At 44.5% G+C, this 24,217-nt stretch overlaps 1 long non-coding RNA gene across 1 annotated transcript; it reads right to left on the bottom strand.

The window, feature by feature from the left end:
• Positions 1–16,106: 16,106 nt before the first annotated feature.
• Positions 16,107–18,885, bottom strand: LOC310754398. Its single transcript, XR_014543799.1, has 3 exons — positions 18,720–18,885; positions 17,782–17,860; positions 16,107–16,679 (listed from the first exon to the last, which is right to left on the bottom strand). It is a non-coding gene; the product is annotated as an uncharacterized lncRNA (long non-coding RNA).
• Positions 18,886–24,217: the final 5,332 nt, after the last annotated feature.

Below are 24,217 nucleotides of genomic sequence, written 5' to 3'. Positions count from 1 at the left end.
CAACAACCCTTACCAAGCTACAATGCCCAGAAGATGCTTAAAATGCGCTTTCAATGCATTGTGTGTATGCAGTCACTATCATCGGTGGTGTTCCCACCAGAAGTAGCCAGTAAAAGGAGCAAAATTGGGGCATGGCTGTGTGGAGCCAGGGTAGAACTGGGACAGCCATGGATCTAATGAATCCAAACCTAGCTCAACTTAGGCCCCATCTGCACAATACATTTGAATCACTATTATACCACTTTAAACAATTGTGGCTTCCCCCAAGGAATCATGGGAATGGTAGTTTAAGAGTCCTGAGAGCTGGTAAGAGGATCTTTTCGCCTCACAGAGCTACAATTCCCAAAGTTCCCTAGGAACAGGAATTGATTGATAAACCACAGTGAATTATAGCTTTAGCTTTGTGAGGGGAACAGGGAGCTCATAACAGCTCCCCACATACAAAAGAGGTTTAAAGACACTCTGAAGGCAAATCTTTTAAAATGCAGTATAAGTAAGCACTGATAACTGTGAATCACTGGCCTGCAAGCGCTCCAACTGGAGAACAGCCTTTACCAAAGGTGTCATGGACTTTGAAGAAGCACAAACTCACGGCGAAAAGGAGAAACGAGCAAAGAGGAAGGCACATTAGGCAAACCCTCACCATGATTAACTCCCGCCCGGAAACCTATGTCCCCACTGTGGAAGGATGTGTGGATCCAGAATTGGCCCCCACAGTCACTTACAGACTCACTGTTAAAACCGTGTTCATAGAAGACAATCTTACTCGGCTATGAGTGATCGTCAAAAGAAGAGGACGACATTACCTGACCTAGACCCTGGGATCCTCGTCTGAGGCTCTTCTTTATGGAAAGTTCAGAGGGCGGCAACACAGGGATGAGCCTTTTCAGTGGTGATCTGAGTGTTCTTCTCAAGGAACACTAGCACTGCCTGGCACTATCTATTTTTAGGTGTCTGCAAAGACATTTCTCTTTACCCAGGCTTTTGACCCTTAATGTGAAGGGTGGTTTTGTGGCCTCTTGCAGTGGGGTGGGAACTGTGAATTCTGCATATTATCTGTATGGTTCTTCTTAGGTTTTCACGTGGTTATTCTTAATTGCTTTCAATGTAAGTTATTTGGGGTCATTCTGTGAGAAAAGTGACTAGCTAATAAATAATAATAATAATAATAATAATAATAATAATAATAATAATAATACTTGAAGAAGAAGAAGATGATGATGATACCAGGGACTTAATCTGGATTTATCTACGTGCAAGCAGTGTTCTTTACTTACTGAGCCCCTTCTGAGGGATGGTAGATGGGTACCAAAGTCATCTTAAAGTGAAAAAGGGTCTCAAAGGTAACCTAATCCATACCCCCTGCCAATGCAGGAAATTCACTACTGCACCATTCCTAATAGGTGACCATCTAGCCTTTTCTTTAAAATCTTTAAGGAGAGCCCACCACTTTCCGAAGCACTGTTCCACTGTTTGAACATCTACGATCAGGAAGTTCTTCCAAATGTTTAGTCTTAATATTATGGGGTGGCATACACATATCAGTAGTAGCCTAAATCCTTTTTCTCGTAAGCTGAACCCATTGTCCAATGCCCTACCCATCGGTGCAACTGAAAACAAATCTGTTCCATTGTCTTTCAAATGTACGAAATCGTATCACCTCTTAATTGTCTTTCTCAAGCTCTCAGTTTTATTGTTGCATTTTGTTCAGCTTGACATGCTTCCTGAATTTGGAACCTAAGAGATGAAAGGCAAAGACTCTGCCTAGGCACACTGCCCCCCAGCAACCAGATATTAAAAACTCAATGTTCACACCTGAACTATACCTTAAAAGCACTCTTTTACCACTAACAGTTGTGTCTTCCCCAAAAGGTTACTTGGAACTGTTATTTGTTACAGGTGTTGAGCACTGTTAGGAGACTCCTCACAGAAGTACATTTCCCAGCAGTTCCCAGGATCTTTGCTTTAAATGTATGGTATGAGTGCGACTCAAGTCCCCTGTTCCTTAATTTATTCATTTTGTTGCATAGAAGAGGGTGTAGAGGCTGTTTCTTTTCTTGCACCTGTATAACCAGCTAAGGGAAGACAGAGCTCATCAACCTGGGAAGATAGCCCATCTAGGAGAAGGAAAACTCTGGTACTAAACCTCCGCTGCCTTGCAGGATATCTTCAGGAGAAAAGAAGAAAAAGCTAAGAAGTAAACCCTACATGCAGGGGCGCAGGAAGGCGTCGTGACACCCGAGGCGGGTGTAGCTACATAGGGTGCATGTGCGGTGTCGTTACATACGACGCATGTGCTGTACGTAGTGACACTGCACATGCGCTGTATAGCGGTTTGCTGCCAACGCTGCTCCAGCGCCATACAGACGGTGCCGGGGTCCTCTGCTTGCAGCTGCAGCCGCAAACAGAGGATGCTCTGTTTGCTGCTGTAGCGGCGACGGAGGGTTCCCGGCACCATCCATACCGCACTGGAGCAGCGCCGGCGGCAAACCGCTATACAGCGCATGTGTGGAGTCGCTACATACAGCGCATACGTGCAACGCCACACATGCACTATACTTAGCGGTTTGCTGCCAGCATCGGGATCCTCTCTTGCAGCTGCAGCCGCGAACGGAGGCTCCTCCACATGCGGCTGTGTGATGGCTGCTTGCACCGCCGCGAGCCCCCGCAGGGTGGATTTTTGTCACCCCTACAGACATGGAACCCAGGGCGCACCGCTCCCCCACCCCTCCATTGCAATGCCACTGCCTACATGCCTCCTCTTCCAGAAACTCCTATAGCCAAGCTGGTGTCAAGCATATTGCTCTGCTTCTCTTTGGACCACATCAGAGAAGCCAAGAGGGGGGTCTTGTCGTCTGGGCAGCCCAGGACTTCCATACACACTGCCTAGTTTTGCATCCCAGGGAACTCACTTCCAGGGCTGGACTAACCATTAAGCAAAATAACTACATTCTTAGGGCATCAAGGGAAGGAGGGCACCACAGAAATTTCCGATTGCTGGATTTTTTAACATTAATGGTCACAAATTGCTCAGCTAAGCGTTCATTTTCTCAGTTGAAGTATTGTATATTAAAAATCCCAACAGACCAACTATGCAACAAGGCAGGCTGGATGCCTTATCTCTACTCAGTGGCAGACCGGCCAGGGTGTCAGCTTGGCAATTGCGGCCCCTTAAACATTAGACAATATGTTTAAAATGTTAATGATATTTTAGTAGCTTGAAATATATCAGAAGTACCATGTCAAATCTATTGAAATGCTTATCAATGATACAAGATTCAGACGAGTTTGATGCATAAACGAAACAAGAAGCAAATGTTTTACTTCAATGTCTTCTAAAGTTTGAAACAATATTGATAGCATTTGCTTATTTCTATATATTTAAAACGACAGCCCCATTATCAAGTTATTGACAGAACAGGGGTTTAGATACTATATGTTTACCGCATGGAGTTTACTAGATGCAGCTACACAACACAGTTGAAGGAACAGACAAGAACATTTGATAACGTTCACAGCAAGGCACTGGGGTTTATAAATAAATGTAATGCAAGATTTCACAGTTGAGCATGGATGAAAATCAAACACTGGAAATTGACTCTTTGGAAACAGCATTGCCAGTTAAGAGGCAGAGGAAGAAGAAACGAATGAGCTTATAGATAATGAAAGAAATTTCTCAGATTCTCTAGCCGATTTTCAAGTAAATGTGTTTAACCTAAAAATGGGCCGCATTGTGCAGTCACTAGATTCACACTTTGTACAACACAAAAAGTTGTATGAAGATTTATCCTGCTCAGACCCAACAAAGTTTAAAGCGATCGTAAAGAAGGGCCTTGAAGAAGAAGCCCTGGAAGGTAAACCGACTCCACAAATCAGCAAAGAGTAAGTAATGTTGGAATTGTTTTATTTTGCTTTGAACTTTGCTGTATGACGGTGAGAATAAGGATTCCAGTTGCACCATGTGTAAAATTTGTAACAATCGCTTATCCTGTGTGCTAAAAATTCTGGTATCCAGCAGACTTCATGACAAGACATACGATCACCTTTATGAATTTTATAAAGTCATCTGTGCACTATCAGTTTCTCAAGTCCAATGTGAGAGCTAAAAGTCATAAAGACAAGGCTCAGAAATTCACTGTCTGAAGAGAACTTGGAATAATACATGTTGCTATCCATTGAGAAAATGAATTGTTAGATGAATTGGATGCAGAAGCAATTATTGACAGATTTGAAATCATCTAGTGAATTCAAACAATTACTCTGAATATAGTTGACTGTATGAAACATATTTTTGAACTTACCTGTTAATGTGTAAAATGTCCAGTACCAGAAAACTATTTTAAAATATCCACCATTTATTTATTTTACAAAAATCAAATTTAACAATCTGTACTTACATTTAGTATCTATTGTATACTGCCAGTAATTTGTACAATATATATGTATACTGTAATTATTAAATCTACATATATACATTTATTTCACCCCCCAAAAATCTTCCTTTTTCCACTTACGTATTTTTTGAAAATTTCATTTATTTCTTAAAAAAATTAAATGAAACCCTTATAGTTGTGCATGGGCCCCCTTTGGCTCCTGATAACCAACATTTTTAGACCCAGTCCGCCACTGTCTCTACTAAGTATAGAAGCAGATGTGTTACGTAAGATTAGTTTTGAACATCTGATCAAAGACTTTGCAATTAGAAAAAGCAGGAGAATTTTTTTCCCAAACATAAATAAAGTGGAAGCATAAAAAATAAGCATTATTTTCCATTTTGCTATAGCCTTAATTTCATTTTTTAAAAAAGTAAATTTTATTTTACAGTTTATTGTTGCTTAAATTTTAAATAAGATATACATGGGGGCACCAACACCTTTAAAGTGCTTAGGACTTCTAAAAGTCTTAATCCAGCCCTGGTCACTTCAGTGCTGCTAACACAGCGGTTTGACTTCACTCCTAAAAAGTGCACAGATACCAACATAACCAGCTGCAGTTTCTGAAATTTCTGCTAAAGTTTCTTTTTCTGCATCTATTCACCCTAGGCATCAAGAGCCGAGACAACGCATTACTTCAGCCTTTGCCAACCTGTTGCTCTAGATGTTTTGGATTACAATAAGCACAGCTGGGTGTTGTGGTCCAAAACATTCAGAGGGCATCAGGTTAGCAAAACCCGCAAGACTTAAAATGAGCTCACCTGGTGGGGCAGCGGCTTTTCCCCAGAGACTGACGAAGCGTAGACGGTGCTTCCCAGGGCAACGTTCCCTCCTCTTTCCCCAACGCAGGTTGGATTCCAAGCCAGCAGCAATTATCTTCTTTTACTTTCTCGTCCTCTCAGCACCCTTACTGCACTTCCAGTTTTCTACCAGAGCAAGATCCAGGGCTGTTCAAAGCTCCAAGCTCAAAGCTCTGTGTAACCTTCCTGAAACACTTCTCCGCCTCTTTCCCTCCCTCCTCTCCCCCGGGCATCAGAGTCTAGCATTCATTATGTAAGGCTGCTGAGACGCCTCCCACTGCCAGAGGTTTCCTGTCGGCTCTGGCCTTGATGTCTATCCTCCAGCATCAGATCTTTGCCTTTGCTGTGGTCCATGGAGAACCCAGTGAATAAGCAATACCAGATATCTTTGGGGTCTTTTGGAGAAGCCAAGAAAACCTCTCCCTGCTCTGCATACATTTGCTCTTTTTATCCCTCAAACTCCTCTCCCCCACTCAATCCTTCTCTGCTTCTTCCTTTGACAATCTTTCTTTTCTCCCTTCCATACTCAAAACGCTTGACACCAAAACCCTAAAATCTTGCAGCTCTCCACTACCTAGGCTAACATTGCAGCTGCATACACATCATACAGTTAAAAGCACATGGCTCCCCACCAAATAATCATGGGAACTGTAGCTTACTCCTCGCAGAGCTACAATTCCCAGTACCCTTAATAAACTACAGTTTCTGGGATTACTGGCAGGTTGCTTTAAATGCATGCTGTGTATGCAGCCGACAGGGAGTTTGGATCACCCTGTAGGGCTTTCCCCAAGCCTGGTGCCTTCCAGATGTTCTGAACTACAACTCCCATCAGCGGGATGGAGAATGCTGCAGTAAGGATGCATTCTCTGGTTTGCTACATCCTCATAGCTGGTGTTTAAACTAGGGTTTGGGGAAGCAAAATGCCTGCCTGTTATTTCCCTGAAAAGCAGAGATGAAGACCAGCATATCCGCATAACCTTGATGTGTCAGCATTAGGAATCCCACCCTGTCTGGAATCCTTTGAGGTTTCTTTTCATCTCTAGGCCTTGACGTGATCAGCATTGCCCAAGACTCTAAACTGCCAGTTGAAATCCACTTAAGGGTCACCCTCTCTCTCCAGCGAGTTATTTTGGTTCCTTAAAAAATGACATTTGTCCTTACTTACCCACTTTCAAGTTGTATTTATTCTCTCCCATTCCAAAGCTCTCTGCTGAAATGATCTCAGTGACCAGCGTGGTCCCTCTTGCTCCATAAAATCATGTCATTGCTCTATAATATATTTTTTTTTCTATTCACACCTCCTGGGCTGCTTAGCACCTCACTTGACATATGATGGAAAACTTCAAGAACCCAACGCATTCAAGAAGACAGCCCCTGGGAGCTAGAGGAATGGGATGTGGGAGGAGCAAGTTGGGGTGTATATTAGAAATGTGCATTTTCTGAGCTCCTCGTCTACTGGCGACTCTGCCGAGCTCTGCTGACACTTCCTGTTTACTGAAGCATTTCACTTCTGCCATCTTGGATAATGTTTCTGTTCATTAGAGCCAAGAGAAAACATGCCATTTTAGATATTTTTGTCCAGTTCTCTAAGCAAGTCTGTTTGCACTTGTCATAGCAACAGGGACTCCTCAACCTGATGTGAGCAGGAAGCAGAGACAGGCCATTGGCCCATCTAGTTCAGTATTATTTACACTGACTGGCAGCAAGCAGTTCTCCAGAATTTCAGACAGGGGCTCTTTTTCAATCCCTACCTGGGAACTCCAAAGACCAAACCTGGGACATTCTGCATGTAAAGCAGATGCTCTACCACTGAGCCACAGCTTTCCCCTGAATTCTATAAAGATCTCTTTCTTCATACATGGGGCAGTTATGGAGTCCAAGGTCATTGAACTCCTTCCCTGGAGAGGTTCCCTTGGCCCCTTTCTCCCTTGGCCTTTTCCAGGGGTCAGAAACCTTAGACTCAGAGGCCAAATGCAGCCCTCCAGGCCTCGACTTCTACCCCTTGGGAATCTTCCCAGGCTACCTGCCTCACCAGCTTCGCTTTGCAACTTCCATGACTGATTTTGCCACTCCAAAATGTGTCCTAGAGCTCTGATAACGCCTCTTGCTTGCCTGGATGGAGGCTGTAGTGGGGGTACATGAGTATATATAAACATAGCCTACTGTAAAAGGTAAAGGTAAAGGGACCCCTGACCATTAGGTCCAGTCGTGACCGACTCTGGGGTTGCGGCACTCATCTCGCTTTATTGGCCAGGTCATGTGGCCAGCATGACTAAGCCGCTTCTGGTGAACCAGAGCAGTGCACGGAAACGCTGTTTACCTTCCCACTGGAGCGGTACCTGTTTATCTACTTGCACTTTGACGTGCTTTCAAACTGCTAGGTTGGCAGGAGCAGGGACCGAGCAATGGGAGCTCACCCCGTCGCGGGGATTTGAACCGCCGACCTTCTGATCGGCAAGTCCTAGGCTCTGTGGTTTAACCCACACAGGCAAATTTTGCATTAGTTGCATTACAAGAAGTACCAGCAGTGGAGGAATGGCAGTTGAAGATGATGGACTTTTGGGAGCTAGCTGATCTTACCAGAAGAGTCCGCGACCAGAAGGAGGAGGAGCACCAAGAGGAATGGAATAAATTTAAAGAATATTTAACTAAATACGTTAAGATAATTTAAATAGAAATACTTGTGAATATCAGATAGGCCTAGGATTTAAATATGTGATGTTATAGAATAATATGTTTAAAGTTAAAATGAAAAGAAAGAAAGATGTTAATTGACTGAGTAAATTTTATGTGAAAATAGTTTTGGAAAACTGCTACAATGATTTATATGGAAACTCAGCCAGAGGGATTCGAGGAAGTCACTTAGCAATGTTAACAAATCTGGAATTATTACAGTTAAGATAAATGTTTCTTTCTTGTTTGCTTGTTTTTTGATGCTCTTTTTCTATTTGTTTGTTATAAATTTGGAAAACTAATAAAAAAACAGGAAAATAAATAAATAAATTTGCATTTGTTGCCGCTCTGCTTTTGCCTCCAGCCCTGCCTGACACTTGCATGTGGCCCCTGTGACGTTGCAAAGAAGGGAATGTGGCAATCAGCTTGGAAAAAAATTCTCCACTCCATTTGCCTTTTGGCAAATGCTGAAGACTTAAACAAAAATGCTAGCTTTTATCTGACTTGAGCTTTACTCCTATTATTGTGATCAGCATTACTGGCCTCTATCATTTTAATGTCCCATGTCCCTCCGCCCCCGCGCCCCCCCCCAGTATTATATTTTAACTGCTGCAAGCTACTTTGGGGGCTTTTTAAGCCAGAAGGAAAGAGGGCATCTTCTGGAAAACAAACCAACCGAGAAACAAATGCAACTCTCTTTGAAAGCCAAGTTTCTAGAATTACATTGAATTTTTTGGGGGGGAGGGGCGTCTTCAGGACCACCAAACCAAAAGCAGGCAGTAGTGATTGAAGGCTTAGCTATGCAAGGGTGTTGAGGATGGGCACCTGTGTACTGTATAAGCATCTAATCTTGTCTTAACTACTTCTGCCTTCTTGGTTCATACATTCCTTCCTACAGTATAGATCAGGGGTCAGCAAACTTTTTCAGCAGGGGGCCGGTCCACTGTCCCTCAGACCTTGGGGGGGGCAGACTATATTGGGGGGGTGAACAAATTCCTATGCCCCACAAATAACCCAGATGCATTTTAAATAAAAGCACACATTCTACTCATGTAAAAACACACTGATTCCCAGACCGTCGGCAGGCCGGATTTAGAAGGCGATTGGGAGTGCTCACTGGAAGGACAGATTGTGAAGCTGAGGCTCCAATACTTTGGCCACCTCATGAGAAGAGAAGACTCCCTGAAAAAGACCCTGATGTTGGGAAAGATGGAGGGCACAAGGAGAAGGGGAGGACAGAGGACGAGATGGTTGGACAGTGTTCTCAAAGCTACCAACATGAGTTTGACCAAACTGCGGGAGGCAGTGCAAGACAGAAGTGCCTGGCGTGCTCTGGTTCATGGGGTCACGAAGAGTCGGACATGACTAAACGACTAAACAACAACAACAGGGCCTTAGTTTGCCTACCCACGCTATATATAGACACCGGTCATGCTCCCCTAGATCTGCCTTTAGGCTATCTATATTCTGGGTCTTGCACGGGGAGCTTTCCAGTGGATTACAGCCCAGGGTTAGGTTTATTATATGCATATGCAGCTTCCAGACTTGGGGGCACGATGCCGCTGAGAACCAGGTGTTAGGGAGCAACAAGATAGGGCTTCTGCTTTCAGTGCCCTGCTTGTAGGCTTTCCAAAAGCATCTGGCTTGCCCAAGAGGAAAATGGGATGCTGCACTATGTGGACTTGGGGGTCTGTTCCAGAGGGGCTCTTCTTTAGTTCTTATGTCTCCCACTTAGAGATATGCAAGAACTTGTCAAGCAAGGCTGGTGTTTCACCTCGCTTTGAGCATTCACCCAAGAGGCAACATATGCAGAGGAGTTCAGAGGTGACGGATTATACATAAGTGGAAACACCATCGTGCGAGAGAACATGCCCGTTCCTTTTGAACCCTCCACGCTACCTGCTAATCAGTGTCAGTATTCTGGAGCTGGGCAAGTAGCGTGTTTAATATTGCATGCTCATGCGCCACTGCTCCGCACAGAGCAGCACTGATGGAACACTGACCTTCTGTGTCTCATAGCAAGCACTCAGAAACGTGTTCATAATAAAGGTTCCCAAAGGCCAAGGACAGGATGGAGTGAAAAATGGAGCAGTCGCAAAACCAGCTCATGCCAAATTCAGGAAACTCCCCAAATTTTCCCTTTGGATTAAAGCAATAATGGCCTTGGAGAACAATTATCAAGAGTCCAGCTGCTTCAAAAGAAAACCCCCCTTCCTGCCATTAAAGGCTGTGAACTGTTCTGTGTAACGGAGGAGGAGGCTTGCTCGGGGGGGGGGGGGATACTTCTCTATTATCTTCTGCAGCTTGCCCATTAATCTGCTTCTTGCACCACGCAGCTGCAAAAAGATACCTTTCTTGATGTACTGCCACATCTACCCTAGTCTCAGCAGGTAATGCAGGATTTCATGATGGATTCTTAACAATCAAGATAAAGACAACCACATTTGCTGCAGGAGCACCTAGGGCTGAGGTTTGATTCCTTCGCTCCTTGTCAAGGTTCTGCTTTAAGGCTGACAAGTCTGGGAGCCCTAAAAAGCAACTCCTCTCATGAGAGAAGAGTACAAGATACGGTTTTCATGCAAGACTGCCTCTCCCGACATCTCTTGAGCATAAATCACTATCTAGTCTGGCCTAATTTGGCAGCAAAGCTAACAAGTAGATGGTTTTCAGGGCAATTACTACTAAGCATGGTACTACTTAGCAAATGCCTCAAAGGCTGTGTACACACCATACATTTAAAGCACATGCCCCCCCCTCCAAAGAATCCTGGGAATTGTCACTCTGTGAGCGGTAAATTGCAGCTCCCATGACTTTTGGGGAAGGGAGTGGGCTGGGTGTTTTATATGTATGGTGTGTATGCAGTCAGGATTTTTACTCTGGACTGGAGTTTATTCTGCATCAGAATGCATTGTTGGAAAATAACTTGGCACAAAGCTGGTGGAAGTGGCTGAAGACCTGACGGAATAGTCCAAAATGCCAGAGACAGCAATGAAAGTAAGCGTGGAGTCACCTGTGTGGTGTCCGTGGGCATAATGGTACCCTTATGGACATCCCCATGCATAAGCAAAGGCTCAGAGCCCCGCCGCCGCCGCCCCGCTATGGGGTGATGAGCGTGGTTCCCCTGTTCCCCTTTGAAAAGTAATAGAGCTGAAGGAGGATGTTGAAAGAGTGCCTCTTCCTATCACTTCCTCTTTCAGCTCTATGTACTTTTCAAGGCTCAGATCAAAACCTGAGCAGCTGAAGTGACCAAGAGGGTAGGTGGGCTATGGGAGGAATCTAGAGGACTGCAAGGAAGGAAACAGCATGGCTAGAGGGGAGAAGGTGGGGTGAGACAGGAGTCAGGAGGTAAACAGAGCAGAATGCCAGAGAGAGAAGGAGCAAGCAAACCCACACATGCAGATTGTTACAGTAATCTGGGTCCTCTTGAAATGGAATATTTCTTTCCAGCAGGTTCCCACCACCACTGACCCAAACTCTCATCAAATATCACATCCATCTCCATTGACTTCTCTCGCTGCCAGGACTTACTAACAGGACTTTTTGGCCTTAGGCTTTTCATTGACTGAGCATCCAAGCAGCAACTCAAGGTGTGTACCAAGTGATTAATTAAACAAGATGTGCAAGCCCATTTGCTATTTACCTGCCTGGATGCTACCAAGCCAGATGTTTCCTATCAAATTGCAGAAACCAATACCCTTAATCAAGCCTTAAACAGCAATGAAAGTTGTAACGTACACAATGACCTCAGAGCTAGAGGGGTGAAACCAGGGATGCAGAGTAGGAGACTGAATTGGCCTCAGGGTGATTCCCAGAGGGCCCTACAGTTAGCAAAGTCACTTAAGTAAAGCAGATGGGAGTCCAGAGAGACAAGAAATCCTGCTAACACTTTGCTGAGCAAAAGTGAACAAAAACAGTGAATAATTCAAGGAGAAAGGAACACACCGGTTTGTATTTCTTACTTCAGGCCTTGTACGTAGCAGGAAGACATTCAATCAAGCCTATGGAGGACATTTCCTTCTACATAGTCAATCAGGGCATGTGCTTCTTCAGCAAAAGATCATTCTATTCTGCCCAGTTTCTAAGCAACACCTCTACCTGTCTCCTCTTGGTTAGTTGGTTTTAAACAACCATAACTAATCCTTAAACTGCAAACTGAATTACCCCTGCTTTCCCACTTCCAACACCTACCAGCTAGTAAGATCTGCAGCACCTAGTGAAGGCTCAGACTGGTACTGAAACAACATTTGACTTCTGCTCTTTTGGAGTCACCAGCCTAAGCCCTGCACACAGGTGTCCAGGATGCCACTGAATCCTGTATCCCTCACCTTGCAAGAACTTGGACTTTGGAAAAGAAGAAAACTGTGTGTAACAACAGACAGCTACTAGATGAAACACTGGCAAAACATGATAGAGTTGCAGAAAGACATTTCATCTTCATTCATCAGTGAGCTTAGAGTTTTGGCAAAACGTGTAATTCGCTTTCATCGCTACCCGTGAAATAAAACCCAAACACTAATGAATAAAATATGTTGTCAAATTCACTGCAAGCTTGAGCAGCGAAGAGCTGCAAGAACAGCTGCGGATCTGAGGCAAGGGGGGGCCAAGCTACCACGATGAAACATTCATGTATGTTTACTTAGGTCCCTTTGCCTTTTCCAGGTTGCCAGACCAGCGAACTAGTTCAACCACCTTGCAGTTTCTGTGTGCTCCTGATACATGGATGAAACAATTGCTATTACTGACAGGGAGGCAGGCAAGGTAGTGATAAGAGGACCATCTGTTATAGGAGATCCTCAATAACAGCTTCACAGAATCATACAACTGCTGATAGATTCGCCACTTATCACAGAGAAAACCTGTTAAATGCAATCCAATGAACCCATTGCGTGAATCAGCAGCATCCATCAGGGATTTCTACATGATTGTGCCTCTTGCGAAATTATGATGGACAAACCTTCAAGATAACAGTGAAAACCATAGGAACTAAACTCTTGCGTCATTGACGAACTGTCATCAGTTTCAAACTTCACTAGTCATGGTGGGAGATTCAGGGCATACAAAATGAAGTACTTCTTCATACAGTGCAATAGTTAAACCTATAGGATTTGCTTCCACATGTGACCTATGTTGCCACCAACTTAGATGTCTTTAAAGCAGGATTAGACAAAGCCAGGTTGGCCCACCTGACCTGCACCTGAGATCATAAATGACAACCCTGTGTCTAAAACATTGCATGCTCTGGCAATCAGCTGATGATTGGGGCTTCCATGCACAGTGCTATTTTATTTTGTAAAAGCATATCCGAACCATTCCATATATATGAAATCTAAGCAGTGTACACTATGTGCAATTTAAAAACAATTCCATTAGAACAAAATACAACCTAAAACTCATATAACAACAGTATAAAAACAAATTGCAGCAATCAAAGCAAATAAAATAACAACACTTCAGGGGATTTACAAAGAGCAGGGTTCAATATTATGGTCCAAGGAAAATTATGCAAAAGAGGGCCCTTGGCATCACTGTGATGCCAGGTGGTTGACAGGTATGTGTCCCCAGTTACCTGTCATACTTGGCCTATTGTGGGCCGGGGTGTGTGTGGAGAAGAATTGGATCTGCTGACTCAATCCAGTTCCTCACACCTGGAACAGAGTGTTCGACCATGTGGCAAAACCCCATCCTCTGTGCATTTGAAATCTCTTTGTACCTCGGCCACTTTGCCCACAAAGGCTACATCCACACCATATATTTAAAGCACTACTATACCACTTTGAACAGTCAAGGCTTCTCCCAAGAAATTCTGGGAACTGTCATTTGTTAAAGGGTGCTGAGAGTTGTTAGGAAACCTCTCTTGCTCTCACAGAGTTGCAGCGTCCAGAGCTCCTTGGGAAGAGGGATAGATTGTTAAACCACCCTGTGGCACTGGGGTGGTGGTGGTTAGGGGCCTCCTAATAGGGACGCGGGTGGCGCTGTGGGTAAAACCTCAGTGCCTAGGACTTGCTGATCGCAAGGTCGGCGGTTCGAATCCCCGCGGCGGGGTGAGCTCCCGTCGTTTGGTCCCAGCTCCTGCCCACCTAGCAGTTCGAAAGCACACCAAAGCGCAAGTAGATAAATAGGTACCGCTTTATAGCGGGAAGGTAAACAGCATTTCCATGTGCGGCGCTGGTGCTGACTCGCCAGATGCCACTTAGTCACGCTGGCCATGTGACCCAGAAGTGTCTCCGGACAGCGCTGGCTCCCGGCCTCTTGAGCAAGATGAGCGCGCAACCCTAGAGTCGGACACGACTGGCCCGTATGGGCAGGGGTACCTTTACCTTTACCTTTAATACCTCTCAGAATCCTTAAACTACATTTCCCAAAATTCTTTGGGGGAAGGCTTAGCTATTAAAGTAGCATCACTGTACTTTAAACATAAGATGTGGATGTAGATGAAACACTCCTTCCCAGCTCATCTCATTCTGGGCCATTATGTTACTTACTGCTTTCCTCAGCTGTCAAGATCAGAGGTTTTTACTCCCATGCTACTTTTTGTGAGGTGGCCTTTGAGCTCTGCGCCAGGAGACGAGTGTGGGCAGAGCATTAATTAGGCAGCAGAGATTGGCAGGTTAAGCTGACAGCAAAGCAGGAAGAAAAAAAGAGGGGAACGGATGGCTGAGAGTCGTCAGATAGAATAAGCCATCCCGTGGCTGACCGCTTGCTCCACACTGAACATATTATCATTGCCGGCTGACACTCTATAAACTCCGTTCTCCGTGCATTTTTAAAACAGAAATTACTTTGCTTGACAAGCTCAGGAGCCTCAAGGTAGCTCCTGCAGGGCTTTCAGAAAACATTTTTCACGCTCCCGCCCATGCATAGCTGTACATTCAGCTGACTGTTGCCTGTGCCATGAGAGGGAGGGGAGGAAACCAAAGAACATATCCACCTCACGTCAGCCACCAACCAAAAGTTTTCCTTTCTCCTCTGCAAATTTATGGTGGATTGCCGGAAGAAATATCAACAACCTCAGATATGCAGATGACACAACCTTGATGGCAGAAAGTGAGGAGGAGTTAAAGAACCTTTTAATGAGGGTGAAAGAGGAGAGTGCAAAATATGGTCAACATCAAAAAAATGAAGATCATGGCCACTGGGCCCATCACCTCCTGGCAAACAGAAGGGGAAGAAATGGAGGCAGTGAGAGATTTTACTTTCTTGGGTTCCATGATCACTGCAGATGGTGTCAGCAGTCACGAAATTAAAAGACGCCTGCTTCTTGGGAGAAAAGCAATGACAAACCTAGACAGCATCTTAAAAAGTAGAGACATCACCTTGCCAACAAAGGTCTGCATAGTTAAAGCTATGGTTTTCCCAGTAGTGATGTATGGAAGTGAGAGCTGGACCGTAAAGAAGGCTGATTGCCGAAGAATTGATGCTTTTGAATTATGGTTCTGGAGGAGACTCTTGAGAGTCCCATGGACTGCAAGAAGATCAAACCTATCTATTCTTAAGGAAATCAGCCCTGAGTGCTCACTGGAAGGACAGATCGTGAAGCTGAGGCTCCAATACTTTGGCCCTCTCATGAGAAGAGAAGACTCCCTGGAAAAGACCCTAATGTTGGGAAAGATTGAGGGGACAAGGAGAAGGGGACGACAGAGGATGAGATAGTTGGACAGTGTTCTCAAAGCTACCAACATGAGTCTGACCAAACTGCGGGAGACAGTGGAAGACAGGAGTGCCTGGTGTGCTCTGGTCCATGGGGTCACGAAGAGTCGGACACGACTAAACAATTAAACAACAACAAAGTCTGTCTATAGTTCTGCGAACCACCTGAGATCTTGTGATGAAGAGCAGTATATAAATTTAATAAATAATAATAATAATAATAATAATAATAATAATAATAATAATAAACATAGAATTGTAGAGTTGGAAGGGAATCTTTTGCCCAACGTGGGGCTTGAACACCCCAACCCTGAGAGCCATCCCAGCCCTTTCTCTTATGTTGACTGCCTTACATTGCCCAGCAAGCCCTCACTATATGTACTGAGGCTATCAGCATCCTGTTCTCAGGGACTGATGAAACTGCCCCTTTCTCCTCAGTTTTGCAATGTTAAGTTCAGTTCCCCACAATTAATTTTTTTAAATTTTGTTAAAAAACAAAAACGGACAATACGCACAAAGTGAGAAACAAACAATAACAACAGAATAATGTGAGTTTAACACAAGGAGCTTTCAATAATAAAGCCGAAATAAAAAAGAAACAAATCAGGAGTTAACAAAACGAATACAATTATATAATTATAAACAGGATATAAAAACACAACAGAAAGGCTTTCATTTCTGGGTAAGTTTGCCTCCAGCTCTGAGCAGCGTTTAGCAGTAACAAGCAAGCAAGAGAAGTTTTGAGGAAACAGCCCCCTGTCTCAACCATAAACTGGAGGCATAAAGAATTCATCTCAGAGATAAATTCTGAAAAAATGTGACAAGGTTTGACAAGCATTTGTAATTTGTATAGTTCCTGTTTTGGGAGCTCTGCCCTTAATAAATAGGCAGCTTGTTATGGACAGAATTTGTCCATATATTTTGTTGCTGTGAGCTATTTCTCGTAAGAAATGAAATCCCAACGGTTAACTGAAATTTGCCCAAATGATGAATCATAGATGATGTACTCATCCCTTTGATAGACTGAATTAATCAATGTGCCTTCCATTGCTAGAGCGCAATCCGTGCTGTCTTTGAGTCGGCGATGCTGGACAGGAAATTTTCTCTGGATATTTAACCACGAAGCCTGCAATCATAAGCAGACTAACTAGGAAGCTGACAGTGTATTGAATGGCCCTGTCTCCCACAGTACTGTCTGCACTGAGTGACAGCAGCTCTCTGGGGTTTCAGAAAGGGGTCTAACCCAGACCCACCTGGTGGCGCCAGAGACTGAACTTTCCACATGCAAATTAGTTACTCTAACACTGAGCTATGGACCTTTCCCATCACTCAGAAGCAGATCCCATTGAACCGCGAAGGCTTTCTTCCAGTTTACAGCACATAGCCTCGGACTACACACGAAACCAAGGTGACTAGACACACAAAAGCAGTTCCATTTGGGCAAACATTGCTCCACCAAGTTCAGTATGCCCTCGGCCAGCTCCCACCTGCCTCCCTTCTTATTTACAACCAATATAGCGGGTAACACTACTCAACAGCCCTCTCCTCCTCCTTAGTCTCAGAGTCACAGAACTCAGCAGAGAGGAGTGTGGGGAGAAAACAAGAATTGGTTTGCTCTGCCTGCCTGCCATTGAGTCTGGCTCCACCTACCACTGGGCTCCTTGCCTTCTTCCCTTCAAACCCTAGTGGGCATCAGCCACCACTTCAGGCACTAACTGTAGTCACACTGTCGAAGCTGTGAATGGCTGCACCTTCTACCATGTTCCGTGTTTTAAAGGTGGCCGCACAAAACACAACACAAGCAGAACTGGGGAACCAAAGATTTTTCTGACAGTCTGCACAAGGACTGGGAAACCTTGGCTCTGCATTCAGTGGCCCCATGTCACATGTGGTGAGTTCCCATATGGTTTGCAGTATATCTCTGGGCAGAGGGGTATTCTTAGGCCCTGGACTGAACCCTGCCCACCTAGTTTTGTGGATGGATTTTAATGGGTAGGAGGGAATATATTAATTACAATTTATCCCTCCAGGAAGTCATGTGTGTGGGTTGAACAGAGTTTTAAAATCCCATCGTTGGCAGCAAAATTAAAAGCATGGGAATTAGGCTGCAAAGCCTCCTTTTGAGCAAATCCAGCTAATGAAGTAAGCTGGCTTTCCCCTTCTTACCCCACTTAACAAAGAGTCAGGCAACAACTTGTAAAGTAAGTTTAAAAATAAGATTTGCTTACTTTATAATCATGCATTGGACCACGGTAAGGAAGCAGGGGGGAAAACTAAGCAGACAAAATAGCAGCTTCAAGCATCTGCCTGTAAAAGAAAACAGAACGAGAGACAGAGAGGAGAAGAAGAAGAAGTGCTACATGTTCCTTTCTCTCCAGGAAAGGAGAGGAAATGACATCACACAGAGCCCTCTCTATCAAATTTATTTATATGATCTGCATATCTGCCTATCAGCCATACAGCTCTGTGGACTTGGCCCCTTCTCATGCTAACCAGCAAGAGTGCACATTTGTTAGGTTTGGCTGATAATCTCTGACTAGTCTGGTCGCTGGGCTGCTCCAGATAGGAAGAACTACAAAAGGCTTCTTGCTTGGGCTGAGACTTTCCTGGGGAGCTCTGATCCTGCATGGCTCTGGGTCTTTAGCTTTGACACCTGGCTCCACTCTCACAGCTGCCTGAAGTCAAGACCTGACAAAGCAGCCTGGTTCGCATATCACCAAACTATGACTTAGCACGAAGGGCAGGGAAACTTTGGGGCCCTGTGGGCCAGATCCTTATCTAGCCCCACCCCATGGGTCAACTTTTGACAGGTGGGCAAGACAGCCAACATACTTACTTTTGCACTTTCTGAAAAAATACACAAACTGAATACACAGCCCTCCTTCAAAATTTCACTTTTCTGGATTTTGCAAAATAGTTCTGTAGCCAAATGATATGTGCAAAAATGCATACAAAAATGGGGGGGGGGGTACAAAATGCACGAAAAGGCAGGGATTGGGAACCTGTGGCTCTCTGGATGTTGTTGAGCTACAACTTTCACCATCACTGACTAATGTGGGTGGGTCTGATTGGAGCTGGAGTCCTGTAATATTTCTAGCCACTGAGCCAAAAGCTCAATATGCTTTAGCTGCCATTTTGGGCTGGGCTGCCCTACCTGACTGCTTACCTCCTTTTCACCTGCTTCACTTCCCATCTCTGCCAGCTCTCGTCCACCTGGCGTCAGCTCCACTTATACGCTCCATTTAACCTTTGCTCAGCAGCCTCAAGTCACACGTGTAGCAAAGGTCTCCTAAATGCCAGTCCAGGGCCCTGTGAGAGGCATGTTGCCGTCACCTGGCCAGAAAGGACAAAGGAGAATGTCAAGTGTCTATCTCTACTGCCCCTGTATCTTGAGGTAGAGAGAGCAGATGTGAAAGGAGAAGGCATTCTATAGGAGAAAGAGATGGGAGAGAGTCTGACTGTGCTGTGAGGTTACCCTATAAGGTTGGAGACAAAACTTGGGTGGGGTTGGAGGCAGGTGGGGCTATCTCCCTTTCTGCCCCACCATCCTAGTGCCACCAGGTAACCAAAACCTGCTTGCATTCTTATTCACGCAGTGCCTTGTCAACTTCCACCTTCCTTCTCAGTCTCAGTGTTGCTCTAGTGGAAGTCAACAGGCAGGAGGAGGATGTGGGCCAAACCAGAATTAGCGGGCTCTGTCTTGAAGCAGTTCTGGTTCCACATACTGTTGGTCTCCCTTCCTTGTGTCTCACCAGTCACAATGGCCACCAGCCACCACTGCCCCTTTCTCTTCTTGACATCCACATGAAATTAGGCCCAGGGCCTCATGAAACTGAGCTGAGAGCCACAGGGCACTCCTTGGGTGCTTCTGGACCAGTGTTTGTCATGGGGTGGGTGTTTCACATTTTTCAAGACCACTTCCACACTATTCACTTAATGCGGTATCAAACCACTTTAAACAGTCATGGCTTCCTTCAAAGGATCCTGGGGATTGTAGCTTGTTAAGAGCACTGAGAATTATTAGGAGAACTACAATTCCCAGAATGCCCCCCTGGGAAGGGGGACTGGTTGATAAACCATGCTAGAAACTGTATCTCTCTAAGGAAAATAGGGGTCTCCAAAGACCACCCTCAACAAACTACATTTCTCAGGATTGTTTGGAGGAAGTATGACTATTTAAGGAGTATCATGGTGCTTTAAATGTACAGTACAGATGTGGCCCAATACTCTACACAGTGTCATGGCCATCAAAGGGCCTGCCCATATTGCCCCGCCCCTTACATTTTATTTAATCCAGATTTACTCTTCCCAGGGGAGAATCCAGTAATTATTATATTTTTTTTAAGAACAGCAAGAATGATACAGTTGTCAACAACATGTCTGCAACATCTGAATGGTCTGTTTGCGATATGGGGCCCCTATGTGAAAGAGCCCTTTGATGACGACAATGATGATGATGAATTAAATTTACAAGTTGCTTTTTTTGCTACAGCAACCCAATGTGACTTACATATTTTAAGCATAAACAAACACGTACATACATTAAAACCAGCATCCAAAAAAAGAAAAATCTAAAAGACAATTCTATTTTTTAAAAAAATTAAGGCATCCCACCTATGCAAAAAGACCATATTTAAAAGCTAAATGCCTGATAAAAAAGGAATGCATTATAAAAATTTATAACGATGGCACCAGGTGAGCATCCCTGTTTAAGTGGTGGCATAGTTGATGTGCTGACACTGAGATTTTATTTTTATTTTATGGAGAAGGAAGGCTAAGTTTGCCTTAATTCTTGCCACTATTTTTCTCTTTCCCTCCTTTTTTTACAGTGTCGGTTCCTTAAAAAAGCCTCTAGAATTTATTTATGAGCACACAATTTGTCACAGTGCAGCTGCAAGCAGGATTTGTGATTGGGTTTTAAATTGGAGAAGTGGATGTTTTGTTGTCTTTTCCCTTCTCTGTGTTTGCAACCTTTATCAAGTTATCCCCCCCAGCCCACTGCCATTCTTTTAATATTGCATTCCCCAGCTGAATGGCTGAGGATGGTGTTGCTCTATTTGTGAGGATTTCACAGAAATCCTTTGAAGCAGCCTTGGCACCAATTAGGGCTTACAGTGGCTTTGGAGGCTTCTATAAATAACATTTCTGATGAGCCAGGTTCCTTTCTAATGCTTTGACACATTTTTCCCTTGGGTTGCTAGCATATATTTCACTCTGGGTTTTTACTCATTTCATTTACATGCCACCCTTCCTCTTAGAGGTTTCCCCTCCCATTTTAGCTTCACAACAACCCTTTGAGGTAGGCCAGGGGTAAACTAGAGATTTACTGGGGTTTTTTCACATCCTGCCTTTTTATTGTGAAGATTCCTGAATAGGGATGGAATGGATCAGTCTGTGTCACCTAAGGCCATTCCATCCTGTTTTTGCCTAAATCTGTGATTTTTTTTTAATCTGCCCCCCCCAAGTTTTAAATTATGCATTTTAAACGCATTTATACACATTTTACTTATTTAAATAATGCATTTTAAAATGTATTTTCTCACAAAATATGCATATCTTAACACATTAATTCTAAAAATTTGCATTTTAAATATTGCATTGTTGATTTATTCATTTTTGAGCCAAGAAACTTGGGAGCGTGAAATGTGGTTGATAAGCAGGGCAGCATACACATCATACATGTAAAGCACATATTTCCCCCAGAGAATCCTGGGAACTGCAGTTTGTTAAGGGTGCTGGGAATGACAAACTACAGTTCCCAGGATTCTCTGGGGGAAATCACATGCTTTAAACATAGCTGACATTTCAACCTGTGTATTAACTCAGTAAGTATGGATTAGGTCAGTTGTATCAGAATTCACAGCTGAATTCCACAAGCATGCCTATTCCTAAAAGGATAATCATAATAAATTGTAGTTTTATATTTGTTATTATTGTTAAAAGTGGAAACTTAAGGATCAACACCTTATGGATCGCCTCTCCCCATATGAACCCAGACCCTGTGCTTGTCATGTGAGGCTCTTCTCTATGTCCTCCATACCAGAGAGGTTTGGAGGGTGGCAACAAGAGAACGGGCCTTTTCTGTGGTGGCTCCCCAATTGTGGAACGCTCACTGCAGAGAGGCTCACCTGGAACCTTCATTACATGTCTTTAGGCACCAGGCAAAAACATTCCTCTTTACCCAGGTCATTGGCTATTAAATAATCTATAGCCTGTAAAAGTGTTGGGAAGAGGACTGTTATCTTGATGACTAACTTATTATTAGGTTGTCTGTCAGTATGCTTTTAGAAGGATGCGGGTGGCGCTGTGGGTTAAACCACAGAGCCTAGGACTTGCCGATCAGAAGCATAGCTGTCAAGTGTCCCTTATTTGAAGGGACAGTCCCTTATTCCAGCGCCATGTCCCGCTGCTGTCCCTTATTGATAGATGTCCCTTAAATGTCCCTTAAATGATGTCCCTTAAATTTCAAAGGAAGCAGCTCCTCTCCCTCCCTCCCTGCCGGCCAGGGAGGAGGGAGGCTCCAACTGTGTTGCTTGGCTGTGTTGCTCACCCAGTAAGAAGTCTAAGAACGACTGGGGGGTGGAGCTTGCATGCCTTGTGTGTGGCTAGTTAATGCAAGCTGAGGGGGGGTTTGAATGCTGGATGTCATTTTGTTGCATGTGCTGCTGCAAACTTTGCAGTGCAAAGCCAGGCTGGGGAGCCATCTTAAGTTGAGGCTGCATAGGCCTTGTGGTGCATGTGATTCAGATTTTATTCAGTTGAACCTCTGGTTACAAAGTTGGTTGGACAGTGTTCTCGAAGCTACCTGCATGAGTTTGACCACACTGCAGGAGGACAGGAAGACTGGAGTGCCTGGAACAGGTGAGGCTGCAGGTCCCTTATTTTGGCTGCTGGTCCCTTATTTTCAAGGCTGCTGGTCCCTTATTTTCAAATCTGTAAGTTGACAGCTACGCAGAAGGTTGGCGATTCGAATTCCCGCGACGGGGTGAGCTCCCGTTGCTCGGTCCCAGCTCCTGCCCACCTAGCAGTTTGAAAGCACGTCAAAGTGCAAGTAGATAAGTAGGTACCGCTCCAGCGGGAAGGTAAACGGCATTTCCGTGCGCTGCTCTGGTTCACCAGAAGTGGCTTAGTCATGCTGGCCACATGACCTGGAAGCTGTATGCCAGCTCCCTCAGCCAGTAAATCGAGATGAGTGCCGCAACCCCAGAGTCACCCATGGCTGGACCTAATGGTCAGGGGTCCCTTTACCTTTACAGTATGCTTTTTGCTATGTTTTTATTATGTTTTTTATCACTGATGTTCTGCAATGTGCTTTTAAGATTGTACACCCCCTGAGATCTTTGGATAAAGGGTGGTATATAAACTGAATTAACAACAACAACCTGCAACAAAATGTCACAGTGCATGTCCAGCTCCTAGCAGCGCTGCTGCTGCTCAAGGGTGCCAGCCCACCATGTCCCCCTCCAGGATACTTTGAGCCAGGGGTGGAGAACTGCTTTCATACTAAGGGCCACATTCCTATCTGGGTAACCTTCCAGGGGCCACATCCAAGTGGTGGGTGGTGCCTGAGGAAAATGTGGACCAAGCAACAAATGTACGCTGCTTCCTCAGCACACACTTCTCATCCCACACACTGCCTTTATTTTGCCTGGCTGGAGTGTGTACTTGAATTCCGACAATGCTTCTTGCTTGCCTGGATGGAAGACACAACGGGATGTGTGAGTGTGACTTAGCCTACTGCAGAAAGGTGAGATTTGCATCAGCTGCTTTACCTGCTTCCGCCTCTGGCCCCATGGATCCTGAAGAATCGGTGTTTTAGGATACCACTGTATTATACCACTTAGAAATCTTGTAGCAGCTTTCTGCACCCACACAGAGCACATTACAGCAGGCTGACTATTAACAGTCCATAGGCATCTTTAATTCCTTCAGTGTTTGTATTGGGAATGTAGAACTGAGAAGCTGGCTTTACCTAAGCACAGAAAGTGCTGATTACTGGTACTGCTTTAGAAGTGGACAAAAGCTGCCTCAATGGGCTACGGAGGTCTACTTTCTTTTCACAGTCTTAATCTTAGTCACACAGAACAGAACAGGCATGGCTCTGGCTCCTCAGAATCTGTGCATCTTACAAATCCCTGGAAATGGTGTCTCCTGCAAAACCCAGAATTTCACCCAGTCATTTGTGGAAGAAAACACACAGATAAATAAAGAGAATATGGTACCCTCTCCTGGGTGGCATTGGGACTCCAAGACCTAGAATCAGAATTTTTGAGTTGGAAAGGACTCTGAGGGTCATCAAGTCCAACCCCCTGCAGTGCAGGAATCTTAGCTAAAGCTTCCATGATGGATGGCCATTCAATCTCTGCTTAGAAACCTCCAAGGAAGGAGAGTCCTAAATCCCCCAGGGGGGGGGATCATTCCACTGCCAAACTGCTCTTATTGTCAGAAAGTTTTTCCTGATGTTTAGTTAAGACCCACATGAAATAGAAGGAAGGGGTTGTGGTCAGTTGGCTTTATAAGACTTGGCAACTTCTCTCTCTCATTGTGAATCTTTGCACCTGGAATATAGCACACCTCCCGGGATATCCTGTTTCCTTTGCACACTACTGTCTCTGTCGCTCTCAATAGGGAGTCACCTACCACATGTCTATTCTGGGGAGTAGA

The sequence above is a fragment of the Podarcis filfolensis genome, assembly GCF_964270895.1.
Source record: "Podarcis filfolensis genome assembly, chromosome: Z".
Lineage (NCBI taxonomy): Eukaryota > Metazoa > Chordata > Lepidosauria > Squamata > Lacertidae > Podarcis > Podarcis filfolensis.
Note: the sequence above shows the minus strand (reverse complement) of the source record. Positions and strands in the feature narration are given on the sequence as shown.